The sequence below is a fragment of the Protomyctophum parallelum genome (genome assembly GCF_964188405.1).
Source record: "Protomyctophum parallelum genome assembly, chromosome: 19".
NCBI classification, from domain to species: Eukaryota; Metazoa; Chordata; class Actinopteri; order Myctophiformes; family Myctophidae; genus Protomyctophum; species Protomyctophum parallelum.
In genome coordinates, this window is record NC_139717.1 from 40,883,427 (window position 1) to 40,904,981 (window position 21,555).

Consider the following 21,555-nt stretch of genomic DNA (forward strand, 5'->3'; position numbering starts at 1 on the left):
TATTTAGGTCTTATTTAATGTTGATGATTAAAATGACAAATGAGAAACACAGTGCATGCCTGCACAGCACAAATTGGGCACAAACAGCTTGCAACACACACACACACATGTAGTTCAGCACCACTACAGCGATCATGTCATTTGGACCCTGCTTCGAACTAGTAAGCAATACCTTCTGTAAATGGCATGGAGGCCTCCGTTCCTCGTGTAGCCTACTCACCAAGGGTGAGGGCCTTGCACTTTGTCTTAAACCTGCATTTGGTGATGCCTTATTGAATTATTCATTTATTAGAACACATTTAATTCAGAATAACGAGCAATGAACGGGTACTGCACAAAAATAGGCACTTCAGAGTGGCTGAGCCGGCCGGCAATAAATCACTGAAAACTCTTAATATTACGTCACTATGACCTGTGAGTAGCCTAAATTTAGGCTACTCAATGGTCATGGTGACATATCATTCAATGGCGAGTGCCATCCATTTGTCTGTGGTTAGGGCCTGCATTGTGACAGTTGATTACGCTTTTGTAGAGGTCTTGTGAGTCTCCTCACTCAGAGTCTCCACCTCAGCTCAGAGTGGAAATGTTTTATGGGACAGGAGGACCATGTATTCCACATTTTTTGTGATTTTAAAGTGCCGTGTTTTCACCTGCATAGAGTGTGACATTATTTATGTCTCTCTGTGTTGGATGCTTCATCTTCAAATGTGGATGCACTGTTCAGTTACATCACTAGCATAGACTCCCACTGTAAGAATGGAATGGGGAAGTTCTCTTTCCATCTCAATGAGGACGTTCCAATGTTTGGAACTACAGGAGGCAACATCCCGCTTTGCAGCGAGATCAAAGCGTGACGGAACTCTCTGGTTGATATGAGGAAGGACTAGATTTGACATTTGTTTGATGTTGCACAGCTTGCTTGCATTGGACCACGTTTTCATTAATACACAGAACTTCTCATATGTGCTAATCTCTCCATCAATGCCGTGTTACTATCACCCTCCTGTGTGAAAGTCTGTCAGTGACGTGTTGTGTATGTTCGTGAGCTAGAGACGGAGAGCAAGAGAAATAGTGAGAGAAATAACTTAAACGGACAAAACCTGTGATTACTAGGCTAACAGCCTTTGATAGGGAAGACACGGATAAGTGAAGGTGAGGGTGAAGGTGAACAACAGCTGCTACACCCTAACCTGAGGTGCGTCAGTGGCTCAGGAGGTAGAGCGGCCATATTAATCGGAAGGTTCCTGGCTCAAGCATACTTAAGCGAGACACTGAACACCAAACTGCTCTCAATGAGTAATATAGACGTTGCCCATTCCAACAAGCACTGAATCAAGAGAACAGTTCATTTAACTTTTTAAAAGCAACGGCCGGCAGAGATCTGTCACTCCGTTGTTGGGTGCACCTTTCTAATCTAAAAGTACTTAGGTTTAGAGAAGCACTCATGTGAGAGGGTCATCAATTTCAGTCTGTGAAAAGCAAAACAAATTTTTAAGTGTCTTCAAGCAAGGCCTTAACGCCTCCCTGCTCCAATGCAAGTATCTCACTGGTTGCTGGGTGACTTTTATCAATAATGATTTTCAGCAAGAGTCATTCAATTCAATTCAATTTTATTATAGTGTCAAATCATAGAGGGAGAGAGAGAGAGATAGACAGAGAGAAATAGACAGAAATCATGTCATGTCCAGTACATATATTAGTAGCTAGTAGGCTACTTTATATAGTGCGAACTGCGTATACACAAACATTACGGTCTGCAAAATGTGTGTGCACCTATTTGCTTACACAACCCTATTATACTCAGTTTAATTGCATTATTCTTTATCTTGTTGATCTCTGCTTTGCTACTTTATCGAAGTCAAATCACCACATTTGCCCTTGTGGATTAATGACATCATCTTGTGTAATTTTATCCAAATTAATGGATGATAAAATGGTTCACAGAGTCATGGCAATACAGAGGGGTTAAATAAGTGGGATTTGTAAGGAGGGGGAGCCCTGATCCACATACTGTAGCTAGGGGAATAGGCATACACAGTGCACTTCAATGGGGTAAGGATACTTTGCAATTTACATAAAAGGTATATTACTCTCAACGGTATTTACACTACAGCCCCTTTATTGACATTTCCAGCGAAACTTCCAAACTAGTAACTTTCTTTTCAAATAGAATACAAATGATTTCACACCAGATAGGACCGCGGTGAAAGATTTCCGGTCTCTTTCTAACCGTTACAGCAGAACCCTGTTTATCCAAGTGTCCTCAAAGACTGGTTTGGTATCAGATAGTCAGCAGTTTGTTTCTGATTTACTTAAAGGACAACTTTAGTTTTTTTCAACCAAGGTTCATGTTTTAGGTTGTTATTAGAGAAAGTAAAAGATGAGTGTAATTTTTTTTTCATTTGCTGCTTTCTTTCGTTTTAGGGATTTTAGCTGTTTTTGACAGGGGGGCGGGGGCATTCGAGCATGGGGCTAAATATGTATTTTTTGACAACATTTTATAGCGATTTCTTTTTTAATTATTTACTATAGTCCTAATAAACCCCGGGAAATTTCATCTGGCCACAAAAGATCACGAGATCTACTGAATGTGTCAAACTGACATATTGAGCCTATGACACACAGTGTGGATTCCCCCCAGTAGGCTATACCTTCACATTCAGTAGATCCTGTGATCTTTTTGTGGCCAGATGTAATTTCCTGGGGTTTATTAGGACTATAGTAAATAATAAAAAATTAAATCGCCATAATATTTTGTAAAATAAATAATACATATTTAGCCCCATGCTCGAATGCCCCCGCCCCCTATCAAAAACAGCTAAAATCCCTAAAATGAAAGAAAGCAGCAAATGAAGAAAAAAATTACACTCATCTTTTACTTTCTCTAATAACAACCTAAAACATGAACCTTGGTTGAAAAAAACTAAAGTTGTCCTTTAAAAGAGTTGCACTACTCAGTTCACACGGGTGTGATTTTTTTTTTTAAACATGAAGCTTTCCTTTTATCAAAGTAATAGAAGTCAGTTTGAGCTGAAACCTTCTTAAAAAAAATGCAGTCATACATCCTAGATATGTATAGACGACTGACATAGATACTGATGTCAAGTCAGAGATCCACAGTGGAGCCAGGCCATTCCCACGTGGCCTTACATCAAGTTAGGGCTTAACGGTTGCATTAGGCTGAGTGTTTATCTGTTTAACCCATTCTGACCTGAGATCAGATTCTAAAAATGTCAGTCGCTCTTCGATTTTTCAAAAAATAGCAGACCTACAAGCTCGTATCGCGCCACTCGGTGGCGCGATATGAGCTTGTAGGTCTGCTATTTTCCAATAGCTAAAGCATAACATGATGCCAACACCAAAATGGGTGCCCGGTCAGAATGGGTTAAGAGTCTAATTATTTTGTGGCTGTTGCTTTACCGCAACTGTACAATCGAAGACTTCTTGTACACTTATTAGATACATCAGCTGTTACTTTCACACCGACATTTGCCGATCAGAGTCAGAGATTTGAGCAATGTCACAAACTGGAAAACAGAACCTTGTGTTCCACTTCCAATGGATCTAATGTCGTTATTATTTAGTCACAAACTCAGGTTTATTATTTTCATTGGTTCAATATTTATAAAACCCATAGACAAATGTAACCACTTTCACAATCTATCTATAAATGCACCATGTCTCTGTGTGTACATCTGTAATCCACGTAACTCCTCGACACACGCGTTCCACACCACCACAGGGATTGCAGTGCCCGGCCTTGAGTCGGTGGGATACATACACCGTTGTCCAGAACCAGCACAAAAGCCCCTGCTTTGAGACAGATCTCCATATATGGAGCTGGCCTGTTCTGACATCACAATGGGGTTCTGACATCTGCATAGACTCCATATTTGGGCATGCCTGACAAAGAAGAACTCCATATAATGGTCATAAAAGAGACAGACATAATAACTGGGTGGGGCATGCATTTCCAACTTGCATCGTTCCAAGTAGGCCAGTGCCCAATGGGCACCACTCTAGTATAGCAATAATAGCCAATCTACAAGTTCGCCCATGTAGTAATAATAATTCATAAGGAAAATAAATAAGTATTCTTTTTAGGGCTGCGAATCTTTAGGTGTCCCACGATTCGATTCGATTCAGATTCTTGGGGTGACGATTCGATTCAAAAACGATCTTTTCGATTTTTCCGATTCTCGATTCAAAAAAGATTTTTTAAATTCTAAAGCAGTTTTTTTTTTTTATTATAAACAATTAAATAGAATTTTAGCATGATCTACTCCAGTCTTCTGGCATGAAAGCAGAGTACATTTAGTAAAAAGCTTGTATAATTGTAAAGGTTTTATCAACTGAATGATTTAAACACACAAAGGTTAAATCCAAGAGTAAGAACATGTCTCATTTATTTAGCTTGCACAGTACAAAAGTTACAAAATCTCTTCTCACTCAATACCAGAACAATACATTAGTATTAAAACAGGTGTAAAATAAATACAATTGGCAGGCTTAGCTTAGCTGGTAGTAAATGCACTATGCAGAAACCCAGGCCATAATGCATTGCATGCATTTTTTTTTTGCACAAATGTACCAGGTACATTTGTCCAAGAAAAAGAAAAAAAAAGAAAAGAAAACGATTTTTGGAAAATGAGAATCGATTCTGAATCGGACGGCATTAGAATCGCGATTCTAACTCGAATCGATTTTTTTTGACAGCCCTAATTATTTTCACAACCACCTAGTTTTACTACTTAATATGTATGAGCATTTTCTATTGTGAGAATATAAAAATACAAAAAGTGCTGTACTGAAGGAGTAGGAGTTGAGCTCCAGTAGAATTGGCTGCAATTTAAGGAGGCAGAGCTCAGCTCTGGCCCAATTTTACCCCTGGGAATACACAGTGATGATCACATGGGTTCAAGACCCGGCATGCTGTGCTGTTAGATTTCTTAGTTTCCTTCTTTTTCCTGTCAGAGTATACTGTCAAAAACTGCCAAAAGAAAAAACTCTACAATTCTTGAGAATGGCATGCTACCCGCTCTCCTTAAAAATAAAACAGCAATAGCGTAAACAGACGGGAGGAAGGGAGCGCTACGCTTCAGGCAGAGAAGACAGGGGAACCTTTACAAACCAAAAACTATGCTATTTAATGCCGATTCCTCACATTGTGCAGTGCTGACTCCAGCTCCATTTGACACGCATCACATTGAGCTTAATGGTCTGTAAAACATGAATGTCCTGGAAAGGAGTTGGTAGTTTTAAGCTGAAATTTGGAAAATTAAGACACGTTTGAGTCCAGAAGAAAAGGTCCATTATGATAATTGATAATTGTCGAGGAATGGAAACAGCTAGGTTGGCAGACCTTTTTTAAGGGGCTAATTAAATGCAGCCGCTCACAGGCATGTGTATGCGTAAGCATACTGCATGCACGCACGCACGCACGCACAGGTGTATCGACAGTAAGAGTATTTTTATTTAGCTCCTTTAGTCACTACTTCTGTTGTCTTTACTAGGAAATGACATGAAATCCCCACAGGAGAAATGTTTACTATGCCATGAAATTAGAGCTGTGTTTTTCCATTGCTTCCACACAATGCAACATCATTAACTACCTCATTGGCTTCTCCCTATAGATTTTCACCGTGTGTCTTCTCCCTCTTATTAAGCACTCATTTACATATGCATAATGCACAACACACACTTTGTGTCAAAGGTCACCCGCAGATGACGTTTATAATGAGAAACTGCCTCAATAATTAATATGTTCTGTGTAATCTAACAAACCAGATACAGTAGAGTAGAGCCTATCATATTACAACTGAGATCATTAAACAGTGGAACTTGGTGTAATGTGTGGCCATGTTTCTTGTTTATTAATTTTATGGGTACTTCACGGAATCACGGTGCAGCACTAACTTTTCCTCGAGAAGGCACATCTCTGTCAGTCAGTCCGCGAAGAGAGAAAAAAAGGGCCAATTATTGTAAAGTTGTCGAAAAGAACTCCAGCAATAAATCATCTCTGTAATTATCAATTGATTGAAGTAGCCATCTGAACCAGACTTGGAAGCATAATACATCAATTTTAATGTCATTTCTCAATAAAAATGCTTGGCAATCAGCAGAGACCAATTAGGGCTTGCAAGATAGAGACCCGCCATTAATAATCAAACTTGGCTTGCCTCTCACCGGCTCCATCCTGAAAAAGGCAAAAAGCCAGTCAGGCTATTTTCAAATGGACCATTCATTTGACAGAGCCTATACAGTCTAAAAATTCAAACACATGACTTGGAAGATTTATGTGTCTAGGAAAAGTGTCTAGGAAAAGTGACAACTGAGAACTCTTGAAAACTGCCGGGAAATTGTGAGCAGCCTTATTGTCAGGCAGCATGTCAAACATCTGACCAGCTGTAGCACCATTCAAAGATTTTTCGACTAACATCCAAAAGGCTATAGACACTTTTCAAAGGCCAACAAATTCATGTTCCGAGATGGGATCAGATAAGGTCTATCTAATATTGAGAAATAGAAATGTCTCCTCAAGAAAATCTATACAAGCACACACCAAACATCTGCAGGCAACCAGAAATGACAAAATATAGCTTTGCAATGGCATCTTTGGCTGGCGCCTGCAAACCTAATGGTCGGTTTTATTAGCAGAAATGCTCTGCCTTTGAATACCTGGGACAACCTAACAGTAGCATTAGCATATACAGCAAGTTTATAAAGAAAGTTAGAAACACTGTTCTTTATGTCTTTCCACACAGGAGTTTGTTTCTCCAGGACTTTCACTGTTCATTTCCTTGGCCGAGGATAGAGGCAATAATTGCCCAGCTTTCAAGTCCACACGAATGAATTGGGGATTGTAAAGCAAAGTTAAGTAAGCATGGTTCCACTTGAACAGAGACTGTAGTATGAGCAATGTCGCTGTAAATGCTACTTCATTTTTCTCCTGGCCCACTGCAACTAATATCAATAGACACTTGTCCCATTTTCATATGCGTATTTGTGCAGCCTGCCGGTGCAACATATTTAAATGAATGTGGTACCGTTCAATTTTTCAGGAACACACTGCTTCTCTGTGTATCAATAGCATCGGCAAAACAACACGGAGAGTGGAGACTGGAACACAGACAGCAAAAGTGCACTTCAGCAAGCGGTAAATAAACAGCCTCTTTTCCTTTATCAGCCACATTTACTTTCAGATGCAGTACATACATTCATTTAAGAAATAGACTAATGACTCTGATCTGGGTAGCCTACTTATAGTATATATTATATGCAGAGCATTGGTAGTCTACTGCCATGATGAAATTTATCAGAATTCTAGTACATGCATTATGGTGTTACCTAATACTTTCTATGACATTCCAGGCCCTGGAAAAATACATGTCTTCACGGCTAATGCAAACAGGTTGTGAATAGGACACAATTACAGATTCACATCACACCAGACGCGAATACATGATTTATGTATCCTCTTAACTCAAGAGCCACCTTTCAACTTCCACTGTTGGGAGTATGCAAATCAGACATGGCGGCAAGTCAGTGTTATGTATACTTCCATTAACTGTGGTCTATTTACATATCCATTTATCGATGGAGAATCATGATTTATAGCATCACAGTTGCAGAGCGAGCTCAGTCTCAGTAAAGAAAACTATGTTACAGTAGAAGAGTAATGATCTTCCATCATTAGACGCAAGCAAACGTTATTCTTCCATGTTTTAAAATGCATCCATTCTGGCTAATGTTTGCTGACTGTCAGGTTTTCTCTCTATATATATCTAGGTATATTGCCCAGGAGACTTGACTGATCAGATATGATAAGACATGCACAAATTATAGTTAGACACATATTATACTTTGTATGCTTTGTCTTCTCCCGAATTACGTCAAAACAAAAGCCAGTGATCAGAACTCAGCTGCACACAGCAGCAGCCATCTACTACTACAAGCATCGAAACACACTTTGCTATTTTATGAGCTAGGATGAACTCATGTAGTACCCATAAAAGATATTTTTGCCATGCCTTATGTGTATGTATGTATGTGAGTGAGCGTGCGTGCGTGCGTGTGTGCGTGTTCTTTCAGTGATATATGGCAGGGGTTCTCAACCTGGGGGTCGTGACCCCTTGGGGGGTTACACATTTATTTTGGGGGGTTCCCATATTATTATTATTATTTTTTTTTAAACGTTTTAGCTTTTTTTGCAACTGAATGGCTGGAAAATGGAAATGAAGTTTTGCATAAACTTTCCTTAATGATTATATCTGGTTTCAGTATCTATTTATGAGGTTATTGTAAGGTTATTGTAGGGGTCAATTTATATTGGGGGCAGGGCGGGGGTCGCGAGACATGGCCAAAGCATTTCCGGGGGTCGCCAGCCAAAAACGTTGAGAACCCCTGATCTATGGTCTTGTCTGCCTAGCTGGTAGCTGGCATGAGAGCATGACACTCTTTGCAGAGTCCCCATCTTTAAGCCCCTCTTCTCCTCTCTTCCAGACAGATTAATTTATTCAATTTCAAATAAATTACATAACGCAAACCCTACGCTCCTAAGGGCCAGCAAGTCTCAACGTACCTAGAATAGATTTTATATTTCATTATGTATGATGTTTATTCCAAACTGGAGATAAGCTAATAAAACACACCTTATTAAAGTGACTGTGGTCTATAAAGGAGATGCCAGGGGAGCTATGGCTGTCAAATACTTTCAGGGCAGAATTACAGCAGTAGCCGGGCTTAATGGGAGTCTGCATAAACAAAAATATGGCACAAATGTGGGAAGGAGTAAGTAAGGAGTCGGGAGGAGCCAGAAGGTCAGAGAGATTTTCCATGATAACCCCAGCTAACCTCTATCCCACACAAACACCAATCTGCAATTTCATCATGTGGGGCCTAACGGCTTACCCTGCCCCTGCAGAAACACTCGCCCCACAGCAGGGGCCTGGAGATGAGGCCTTCTAGGGGCTCTCGTTCCCAAACCAAAGCCTCACCTGTGTCCCCGAACATGGCAAGTGCACCTGAGCCTTTTGACATAGTTGTTGGAAATATATTGCAATGGCTTATATTTTCCCCTATCAAATAGGCAAGATAGAGGTTGTCATTGTTTTCAGCATGAAACCAAACAGCAGATGAAATGGCAGTGGGTTGAAGCTAAATAAATAAATATAAATTTGGAATTGGGTACTTGGTGCTGGTAAGTGTGGCCCCTGGCCCTGGCTTCTGGTGCAAGCTCATTACCTCAATGCCTATTGCCTAATGAGTAGCAGCATATTGTGGGCCAGGGGTAGCATTGGCTCTGCTTCTTGGAAGAGGAAACTTAAAGGAAAATATTATTACCACAATGGTGAACGTGCAAAACAACCAGAGTGGATAATATAGAATGGTTCCCAACAAAAGCGTGTGTGTTTTAGCAATTTGTGATCAAGCAGGAATTCGGTCGGATTGTTTGTTTTCTCTGATCCAGTGAATAAGACTGGCTTTCCTCTAGGCTCTTTGATATCGACTCTGGGGTCTAGACAATAGTCTATATCAAAAAACTGTTATGTGAAGTCAGTATAGTCAGACAGAATTTTGTGGAATTCATGGTTAATCAAACGCATTAGGAACCAGCCCTCCTATACAGACTTCTCCATATTTCTATACTTTCTATACATTTAGCTACATTTCTATATTTCTTACTTTGTTGGAATGTATGAATGTCTCTACATTCACACATTCAGGAAGCACACAAGTCAAATTGTGTGCAAAACTTTGCAGATTCAGATGAATATTAGCATAAATGATGTGCAGTAAATCATGCATACAATACATGTATACATGTATTTATGTCTTTAAAATATCATATATTTGATATAAGCTAAAACAAAATGACCCTAGAATATTGGAGAACATGGGTTTTATGAAAATGAGTCAACACAATAGACAGTCAAATACATTAATTGTGGAACCAATGAATAATCTAAATAGGAAATTTAAATTCCAGTTTAATTACACAGTTTCACAACCATTAACAATTAAATGAAGTGACATACGCCTAGCAGACACATTTTCAAAATATATATTTATTGAATAGTATGCCATTTTAATTATTGATAATTCATTTGAATTTCATAAATTCAATGGCCTTTTTTAAACTGCACCAACCAACGTTTGAAAACTGGTGATAAGGGCTCTCTGTGTTCAGAGACCATGGAACTGCAGGCTTTTAGTGATATGATACGACCAACGTCACAACGCCTGCAGCGTTTGTGATCAAGACCACGACTGAAAAGACTATTTGTCATAGTTGACTGATCTCTGAAGAGCTTGGGAGCCATGGCTTTCGCCTTTCGCTCATGGCCTTTTGCCCTATCTACATTAGCAAGTATATTACCCTTTGTAATAGCCTCCGATGCTAAATATTCAGCAGCAGCATTATTAATCCAAAGATATCACCACCACAACCGCAACTCAATAAGGGAAGGGCAGAGGAAGCAGTGAAAAGTGGGAAGGGGGGGGTTGACTCTATTTTAGCTAAAAACTAAAATCTAAAAAACAAACTGCACCTTTGAACCATGGATGGAACCAACTGAACTGTCTTTACAAAATGGCGCCGACAGCTTTTGTTATTAGAGGTTAATTTCTGATTATTCTTTTCACATGTTTCACACTGGCAGGCACCATTTATAAACAGGAGGTCAAATCAAATGGGGAGGATGCAGCCTTATACTTCCAGACACCTTCTCAATAACACTGCAAATTGCCTAGCCTGGCATGGCCAGACTAATATCACTGTGTAGATATTAGTTTAGAACATCTGTGTGGAAGATTTATTTCCAAGGGGCGGGTTTGGGTTACAAACAGATTCCAAAGTCTCACTTTAAATAGCAGGCTCGGATTGGTCACCCACAACTCACTCAATCTCCCCAGAGATTTTTATTTATTCCGTTCCTGTGGCAGATTCGTCTGGTTTCCAGGCTATACTTGGCTCAGGAAATACAATTTCAAAATACACTATTGATAGTAAAGATTACATTTGGGCTCAGGCAATTTCTTGACAGACTATGCTTTTGCAGCCCCTGCAGGCCAGGAGGTGGTTGCAACTTGCGGTTCTCTCTCTAATTGGTCTCTGTAGGAAACGGAGCCATGCTGGAGTTGTGCTAACAAAACAAAAGGCCGTAATGGTAACAACTTCTTCTCCCCGGTCACTTCTTTCTTTCTTCCAGAGAATTTCAACCCACTACCAGCGCTAGGACGCACACAACTCAAGTCCAGGGAAAATGTGATAACGCTTGGGGATCTCGCTCATATAAATAGTACATACTCTCCAAAACACAGTCATCTATTAATGCACACAATTAGCTGTGTGATAGAGATAAGTGTGGTCAAGCGTACTCACTGACACACTCTCTAATTAATGACAGATAGTTCTTCACGTGACTAAAAACTAGCTTGATTCAACTCTAGATGAAAACTATAACCCATTTTGACTTTGGATGGAGTCATTGTCTACGAAAGGCAGAAATAATTTAGACTTATCTTATTGAAATAGCTAATAGCAAAATAATGCATCTATAAGCATGCCAATACACATGCACGGCTTGAAAAAACATGCCCCCAACTTAATGTATATGGGATTGGCTACCGCTAAAACAATTTATTGTCTCCACCAGGCCGAAGGCATGGGGAGAGAGTATTCTTTGCACTACGTCCGCCCGTGTGTGTGTACCTCTTATAGCGCCACCAGGAGGCCGCTTTGTGCAAAACAATTGTTTGGACAGTAGACCTAGATTTCGTCCAAACATCACGTAAATTGGTACACAGGCCACACACACACACACACACACACACACACACACACATCCTCCTGGTGGAGCCCTGTGCCATGCTTTCCTCTTAAACATATCTCCCTGGAGGAATTATTTCTGATACCACTTTCTAGATACCACAATAACTAGCAAGGTTAGAAGCTATGTTTTGATTGCATACAAAAAACATGGGGGCACATAGATCATTGGCTGATTTCCATACCCCTACTGGCAATAGTGTGGGCACATCCTAGTCTAGAATATATTGATTCTCTAACAACTATATAGCCAATTGGTCACAATTAACATAAAAATAAAAAGGCAAGCAATCGTTATTTTAACAGTGATGCCACATAAAATATGGTTGCTGTTGATCCAAGTTGATTTACTGTATCCAAGGCAAAATAATGTAGCTTCTAGGACAGACGACGTTCTTAACATTCCTTTGGTTGTGATTAAACGTAGGGTTAATAAGAACAATCAATTCATCAAAACAGACGCCAACAACGGTTATTTCACAGTTCTTTGTTATTATAGGCTGGGCCATGGCACACACAAATCACTGATATTTTATTGAGATGTTTCCAGATCCACAGCACTAACCTACTGTAGCAAAATGTGACATGGTTATAGACCTTTTCATACTAGATATAAACATTCTAAATGGGTTGATTTCCTGTTGGAGTGTTTGTGAATATCAGTAGCTGACAGGACATAAACTTGTCCAGCACCCAAGCTATTCCCCAGCAATGCAATTCTGCTGACAAGTTATAATGTGAATGAATCTCTCTTTCTCTCCCTCCCCCTCTCCCTCTCCCCCTCTCTCCCTCTCTCCCTCTCTCTCTCTCTCTCTCTCTCTCTCTCTCTCCCTCATTAAAAATGACTGAGATCAGAATGATCTATAATAAAAACTGAAACGGAAATGTAAAATGCATGATTAATACAGATTAATCATGATTATCATGACATCATGACAGATTAATCATGATTAATAATGTACATTTTAATAATGACATAACACCTTGAGAATTATTTTGAATATTTAACAATTATTTTGATTTCTCCCCATTACACGTCTAAAGAAATAGGTTGAAGCAAGCTGATTCTGTTTTACTGTTGTTTTGTCACTTTCACCTGTTGCTCTTTTTCCCCATTCTTTTTGTCATATCAGAGCCTGAGCCTATGTTTAAACCGATATGGTACCAAACCAATCTCCAATTTATTATGCGTTTATATTACATTATTATTATGGAACCAACCGCAGTTCAAGGAAAGCCCTGCTGTGATTGGCCAGTAGTCGCTGTGATTGACAGTTCTTAACTTCTCGTTTTTGCATAAACCTAACCTCAGTAAAACTAAACCTAACCCTAATTCTCAGTAAAACTATACCTAAACCTAACCTTAACCCTAACCTCAGTAAAACTATGCCTGCCCGGGAGCCAATCATACACACGGTAAGGCGGCAGGCGGGTCTATCCCAGAACGTTGGTGGGATTCATAATCACGCGTTTATATAGTATGTGAACTTTTTTCTGCGTAATCTCATCTCATAATTTCTGGGGCTGCCCACATTAGTCCTACGGCCCATTGTTCTGTGTCTCAACAGTGCTGGGCAATATTACTTAGGAGAGTAATTATGTTACTTACTATGTATTACTTCTTTAAAAAGTAATAATTTATTTTTGGAGTGTCATCAGATTTTGAACTTCTAACCCAGAAACAGTCTAATATGGTAGCATTTGCCACACTGATAGCAAGACGTAGAATATTGTTGGGATGGAAATCCCCAACTTCCCCTTATATAGCTATGTGGCTTAAGGATATTATGGGATTTTTTAAATTGGAAAAAATAAAGTTTACATTTAGAGGTTCAACAGAAAGGTTATTTTCTAGCTGGCAACCATTTATTACCTACTTTGAGAAACTGAGAGTACTTCCGACAGACTAATTGAATCAATACTATGTGTGTTTTTTGCATTCTCATAATGATAGAACTGTGTATAGAGGGTGATGTATGACAACGTTCCGAACACAATCTTTTCCAACATAACTTGTGACTGACTATCTCTTGAACTCGAATAACCCAACTCATAATTGTATTTATTTTGTTTTATTTTATTTTTTGTTATTTATATTGTTTTTGTTATCTGTGCTTAAATTATTATTTTTGTATCCTACTGTTTATATCGTATGTCTGTACTAAATTATTAATGTTATTTTTTATATTGTTTTGATGATGACGATAACTGGGGGGAGGGATGGGGTGAGGGAGGAAAATAAATTGTATGTTCAAACTTTACTAAATTGTTGAAACCTATTATCAATAAACATATATTTAAAAAAAAAAAGTAATAATTTATCTTACTTTTGTATTAAGAGTAATATATTATATTGCATATTATATTGCTATATTACTTTCATTTATTTTTCTGCATATTTTATATTGGAACAATACTAAATATCCTTACGGGAGGAGTAAAACTAAATCCACCAAACAGCAGAACTAAACAAATTGAATCTAGAAGCTCATCCCGTTTGTTTGCCCCCGAACCAATTCTGATAACACCCTGGCCTACAGCATGGACTGTATAGAGTAGACGATACAACCAAAGTCCGAAGTCTTTTATCTTGGTCATAAACAAAAACAAATCACGAGCATTACAATAAGTAACTGGAATTGTTGTTTTTGTGTTTTCTTTGCATCAGAAACATCGCCATTCGGTGCATATAATATAGCGGTTACAATAAAAAGAGGGATTTGCGAGAGATAATCGATAAGTACAATGACCATGCTAACATTGACGAGCAAGAGATATTCCACAATACAAAACACACAAGAACTGACGCACATAAAGCTACCCTGGCCCATATAAAGCCTATCCACCGTTATGTTTATCTCACGCCGCTCAAGGTACGTTGCCTCCATTTCTAGGACCATGTATGGAGGAAGCCTGGCATCTAGACTGCTTTACACCCTAGTAGCGCATATTTCTCATCAGCATCGACAAAGAAGGTGGATCACGGCTTCACACAAGTACAGTGTATCGTATCGTTTCTCTGGTCTCCCCTCTTGCACATTCCTGCTTATCACCCTTAGTCAACTCCTATACATAAACTGTTGTGAGCTTGTAGATCTGCTATTTTCAAACTATCTTGGGGGGGGGGGGGGAATCACACCCATGTGAAGTGAGTGGCGCCCTTATCGTCGTACATCATCATGACGTAAAATAGACACTATGCCAATTTGCTCAGACACTATGACGTAGTATGACGTAGAATTCTCCATTCATTGTCAATGGGAATGTAGGACATAAATAGACACTATGCCTATTTGCTCAAACACAATGACGTAAAATTCTCCATTCATTGTCAATGGGAATTTAATGTTTGTGTAGGACAAAGTTTGTGAACATGCAATACATTGACATAACAACGCGTCATCAGAGCGGAGGGAGGGGCGTCAGCTGCGACTCCGCGGCTCCGCCCACCCCCCGGGGTAAGATTTGTGATTTGTGATTTGCTCTCGTTCACTGCAATGCAATTTGCGGCATTTTAAAAACAATATTGCGCAGAGTAGCGATTATCTAACGTATTTGCAATGCCATACGTTGAAAGATCTGTTGCCCGCGGACAAGGCACGTTACCTCCGCAAGTTAGATATTATCGGCATAGGTGTTTGCCGTATGTGATTAAGGATTGGAAAAAGTTGCATTGGCAGCCATAGAAAATTCTGCCCGGGGTAAAACACCGGATGTGATGTTTTTGGGCGTTCCTGTCTTGTTAAAAAACCGGCTGTGACGTTTTTGGGCGTTCCTGTCTTGTTTCGTGTCAGTGTATGCACTAAACGGATATAGGCGGCAGGCCCCTCAAAAAATGAACACAAATTTTGTATGGGGATTCCAGGCACAAATTATTTTCAGATGAGGGTCTGCTTATACTACTGGTATAAGCCACCTGCTAGGGCTCACGATCACAAAACGCTAATCTCTCCTGACTGTCTCTATCAAAGAATTAATAAATCAATTTGAGATGCTGGCTCGGCTCTGATTCAAAAGTAAACAAAAACCACATCTATTTGCATCAGCATTGGACCTTATTTAATCTGCCTTAAAGGGATATTTCACTTCCAAACATGTTTGGAACTTCAAACTCAATTTTAACCATGATAGATTCATTGAAAACATCGATCTTTGGTTCCAGTGACTGATATAGTCCTTCTAATGTGCGAGGGGGCCGTGATTTTTATGTTTATCTATGTAGTTTATTTAGCTTTAGTGCACGATTGTGTATTTTGCTAATGAAACATCATCCTGGATATGCTTTCTGATATTATGCTATAATAAACTTTGATTTGTCTCCCTTCTATCCCCGAGTTACAGCTGGATAATTCAAATTGTATACAGAAATCCAAGTTAAGAGAAACATTGTCCAAACATTATTCTATTCTAGGTTCTGGGAAAATGCAGTAGCGTTAACAAGTAACACGGAAAACACACCAGAGCGAATCGAGCGATCATTGTGTGCGGACCATATTAACAATAAGCAAGTCCCCCATGCTACTGCACAGTAGGTATACTGCACTGTTATTACTGTACATGTAAATACGGGGGTATTACTAAATGACCTACTAAAGCCAAGTCCACTGTAACAGATGACTGATACAGGTTATCCCTGATTGAATTAATCTCGTTCACTTAAAATATGGTAACAACACAGACAAATGACGAGCCCGTCTTCAAAACCTATATTGGAGATCTCACACACACACACACACACACACACACACACACACACACACACACACACACACACACACACACACATACACGCTCTTCATGTTATTGCTGATGCTGCAAAATGCTGATGTTGACAGAAATAAAGAATGAGGTGATGGGAGTCCTGCTAAATAATCCCAGCTCTAAAGCAAACGCATTGTCTCACCTCATCAAGTGCCGATTTCTCTGCCTGTTCGGGGACAACAGGGAATAAAGCCCTTAATCCCGGCCTTGACTCACGATAGCCCCGATAGGTTTACCAGCACCATCAATGGAAGAGTTTAACTGCTCCTGACCCATACGTGTGACTAGGCTAAAACTAAAAAAAAAAAACCACTGTGTAAATGGAACCACTTTCTGATTAGGGCTCATCAACACCAGAGATAAAACATAATGCAAATATCAAATTCAACATGATATAATTATTGTTGAGAATAGGATACAGGTTTTTCAATGCTGTTGTTTTGTGGTCAACAGTTTCACTTTCCAAGCAATTTTGCCTATATTTTCCTAGTTCAGAAGATCTGTGACTCCCAGCATCTTGACAATGTGAATTCAGGGTTAAAGAATAGGCTTGCATGGTTCCACAGCTCCTTCTATGGGGAAATATTGTGAATGTGAACCACACAGCTGTAAATCTCAGAAAATGAGGGGCCATACATACCACTGTGACAGCACATGGGACCTGTGTGATGAGTAGCCTAATGTAATGTTATTGTTTGGACATCTATAACAGACTTATTTGAGACAGTGACAGTTACCCATACAACCAGCCAAGAACAGTCAAGGATGTACACAAATAAATATAATAATATAGTATAGGCTAAGCCTAGGCTATAAGCACGTATCATGATCCATACAGATGGTGAGACATTAATTAATCACCAACTCCATTTCAGACAGCTAATGGGCTAATTATTCCCGTAAACCTACACATGTTTTAGTTTCTAATAACACCAACCACCACGGCACCATGCACTGGGGAGGCACATGCGGGAAGTGGGGAGCGCTTGCGCACAACGTGAGGTTCCCTCTCTCACACACACACACACACACACACACACACACACATCATTGGGTAAAAACTGTGGTCCTCAAATGAGGGGCGGCTGCGTGCGTGGTACTGATGTGAACATCCTCGCATTCATTCATTCATTCATTCACGCTGTTCACGGTAGGACAGGTGCGTATAATATAAACTCCCTACGACACAACACACGTCACGTCAGAAATGAATACACCTACACCAAAAAGTCAACTAGGTCTTCTACTACTACTACTACTACTACTAATAACCGTCCTCTTACCTCCCGAGTCGCTGCTGTCTTGTCTGTCCCCACGGCGCGTGTCCTTGTTTGTACGGCCGCGTTTATGCACGAACGCTGTGTTGTTGCTGGTACCACAAACCAGACCGTTGCATTTTTTTTACAGCAAAACGCAGAACATTTTCTGACGGCGCGGGCAGGCAGGGTGTCAGCTTTTTGGGAAGTGTTCAGTCAGGTCTCTGCTCGGCTCAGTGCGTCACCTGCTGTCGGCGGAGCGTCCGTCCGGGACCTGGAGGTTGGAGAAGGCGGTGCAGGCAAGCAGTCAGAGAGCGTCTTTATCTGCGTCTCCTCCGAGATGCAAGCGAATGTTTCTTTGGTTGGACGTACTGGCAACACCGTGTGGCTACTTTACTCTCTCCCCGATAGCGCTCCTCCCCTTTCACTTTGCTTTTTTCCCTCCTTCCATACAAGCCCTACAGCGCCTCTCACTTGCCAGTGCGTGCAAATGCATAAGCATAATGTTCACACTGGCAGAAGAACTAAATACCATTGTTGCTAAGTTGCTTATGCGATCTTCCTTCTACTGCAAGGTTTTTGCGTTCTCCATTCTCAGCTCATCACTTGACAGCATCATGTGGATGTGCCGATTTATATATTGAGTGGCAATTAAAGAGATTTAAATCTGTTTATCTATTAGAACAATATCCACTTGCATCCATTAAAATAGATAACCATTATATTAGTATGAAATGATTCTAATAATTCAAAAATAATCCATGCCAGCTACTTGAAGCCCTTACGAATGTCTAAAAAATCATTTGGAGAGCTGCAGCACTTTACCTTTAATCAAGTTGACTCAACAGACACTAGTCTGGGGAGGAAAATGTGTGTGTGTGGTGTGGTCTACAGTTTTATCCACTCAGCACTGCCTCCTATGAAAGCTGCTCTGACAATTCCAATGTGGATGTGCCTGTCTGAGCAGGTCGGTCACATCACATTGTGCATTGTTCAGGAGTGAACCCATGAGGTTACCCACTGCCTAGTTTTTAAATCACATTGTAGCCTACAAATGGCACTCATTTATCTTTTCTTGTCCTCCTGTGTCTTTGTGAGCAGCCAAGAAACATGTGCAATGTAGGTGGTCAGTGCTGTAAAGGTGACTAAATTGTGCCTGTTTCAATGAGTTAATAGAGTATACAGTCAAGTGTACAACATGTGAATCTTATTAGCATTCACGAAATATGATTTAAGGGCATGCGGACAGATTATGGACCGGACCTATACGGCCAGTGGCCATAGCCCAGAGCATTAGTTACCAGGGGACCTGGGCTTCGAGGCCCATAAACAATTTACTAAAAGGTTGGTTAATGCCGTAACAGGGGCCCCGACCGTCCATTTAGCCTTGGCCGTAGACTACGGCCAACCCCATAGGTCCGGATGTCCTATCTATACTATTACTATCACCCGTAGTAATATAATAAACCATTGATTGCCATTGGGAAAGTTAAACAAATTACTCAATGTATTACACAACAACAAGAAAGTAATCACCAGTTTCATAAGGGGTTATAATGCACCTGCCCTCTACAATTCGATTCAAGAGATTTTAAACCCTATATGCGTACCGGTAGATCTGCTAAATTCACCATGAACGTGCATTGTTTGGGCTTCACCCAGATTTTTTACCAATGGAGGCATTGGTAAAGGCACAGCTCCCGGGTAGGGATTTAAAGATTACTAATTGCAGCTTTAAATCTACAGCAGTGTGTTTAATGGCACCCTTGATAAAATAAAACTGAAATAAAAATAAGGAATAATGAGCCAGTGTGCTCACATAATTATCAAAATGATCCTGTATTGCTGCAAAACATGGCAGCTTTAGAATAATTCGTTTCTCGCATCCTCACATTCCTTTGTGAGAAACAGAGAACAGAGTGTTCAGGGGAATAGTTCTCATTCTAGTTAAATAATAAATTGTAAAAGTAAACCAGTAACTTTACCTTCTTTACTTTTATGTTTCAAACCAGTAGATCACTGCGAATGGCAAACACATGAAGTATAGAACACTTTCAACAGAGATTTGTCAACTTCCTAGCTTCCTTAAGAAACACAATTGGTTTGCCTTAATAAAATTGTTGGTACAGAGGGTAAGTGAACATGCCACCAACTGACAAATTCTTAGCAGTGGTCCATGACTATGACTCAGTTCCTTATCAGAAAGGTTGACTATTAAAGTAACATCTGCATACTTAAGCATTAAGCACATATGCCAACATCTATGATATGTTTTTATACAAGACGACAAATAAAAGCAGGGAATGCAGCTATGAGGAGACCCTGTCGAATATGACTTAATCCAGAGCAAAATTTACAGTAAGCAAGGTAAACACAATGTAATGCATCAAATGCATAGATCTAGGATCTTTCTCTCTTGTTGCTTCATCTGATTATTTATAACTAATAAAGAATTTCAATCATCATCTGATGGTTCTGATGATGAAGTGACAATGACAACAGTGACGTTTGAGCGAACAGTGTTTTTATGTGTGTTGTGTATGTATACTGAGTCTGACTATATTATATTTATATAATATTGTGTGGATCCCATTTTTTACTTACTGTTGCAAGCCAAGTTACTAAAGCTTTACCTTACTCTCGAAAATAGCATATGTACAAACTCATAACGTTGACAGCTTGTAGATCGACTATTTTGCGGTGAAGAGATTCCTGCAGTGCTACAGATTACTGTAGCAGGAAAAAGGCCAATTATAGACCCCTGGAGCAGAGTAGTATATAAGGTCGAAGTGGTTTAATGTTAAGTGGACCATTGAATCGAGACAGAATGAAGCAGAAAAACAAAACACAAAACCTCCTTGAGAAGGTATCCCAAGGTGAAAACAAAACACACAAACTGCAATATTTTTTTGGGGAATAAAATGTGCGAGCATGGTTGGTTTGTGGGTTTACTGTATATTCCAAACTAAAGCCTCTTTTGCTCTTTGTTGCAGAGGGGTTAGAAAGCCCTTGATATTACTTAAGCCTTTTTGGGTTCACTGTATGTGACGAAATCTGGAGTCTGTAAACAACAGTAATTGCTCTCAGGGGGCAGGGGGCAAAAAATATACAAATCAAATCTACGAGTGGCTACCATTCCATTGTGTTGTTCAGTTCATCCACCAAAGTAGACATGCAATATGCAATATGTAACTTTTACTTTATGTCCTACCCAGGACTCAAACCTACATGGGTTGCTTGCGTGAACGCAAAAATGTCTACTAAAAGCCCAAATGGGAAGAGTATGAATTACGCTTTTTGACCTTCATGCAATACAAGTGTAGTAGTCATATATTATACTTGACTACAGGATATACATTTCTCAGTAGAAGTGCATCAAACCAACTTCAACCAGCGCACTTTCTTTTCATACAGTAGCTGGTATATTAATTCACATCGATAAATACCTGAGGAGTTTGAAAATCAAGGACAATACAAAAGTTGCTCTATAGACCTCTTCCTTTTTAGGTTTATAACCCTATAGCAGTGTCACTTACAGGTTTTTGATACCATGCACACAGTTTCCATATCTGTTGATTATGTTTGTCTAGACTGGATATGCAAACTGGCAAAGCAAACTGATTCCAATCTACTCCTCATGCTCACTCAACACCGATTCAACATGTTCAATCCGTTAAAATCATTTTTTTTAAATACTAATATCAGATG

The 21,555-nt window shown here is 39.7% G+C and overlaps 2 protein-coding genes across 2 annotated transcripts in view; one reads left to right on the plus strand and one right to left on the minus strand.

The window, feature by feature from the left end:
• Positions 1-18,192, minus strand: part of klhl29 (kelch like family member 29) — a 343,820-nt gene extending 325,628 nt beyond the window's left edge. Inside the window, 1 exon segment of the mRNA XM_083791051.1 lies at positions 17,875-18,192. The gene's annotated coding sequence lies outside the window, so the exon portion shown is untranslated.
• atad2b (ATPase family AAA domain containing 2B) overlaps positions 1-21,555 on the plus strand; it is a 636,500-nt gene that overhangs the window by 552,885 nt on the left and 62,060 nt on the right. The window lies entirely within an intron of this gene.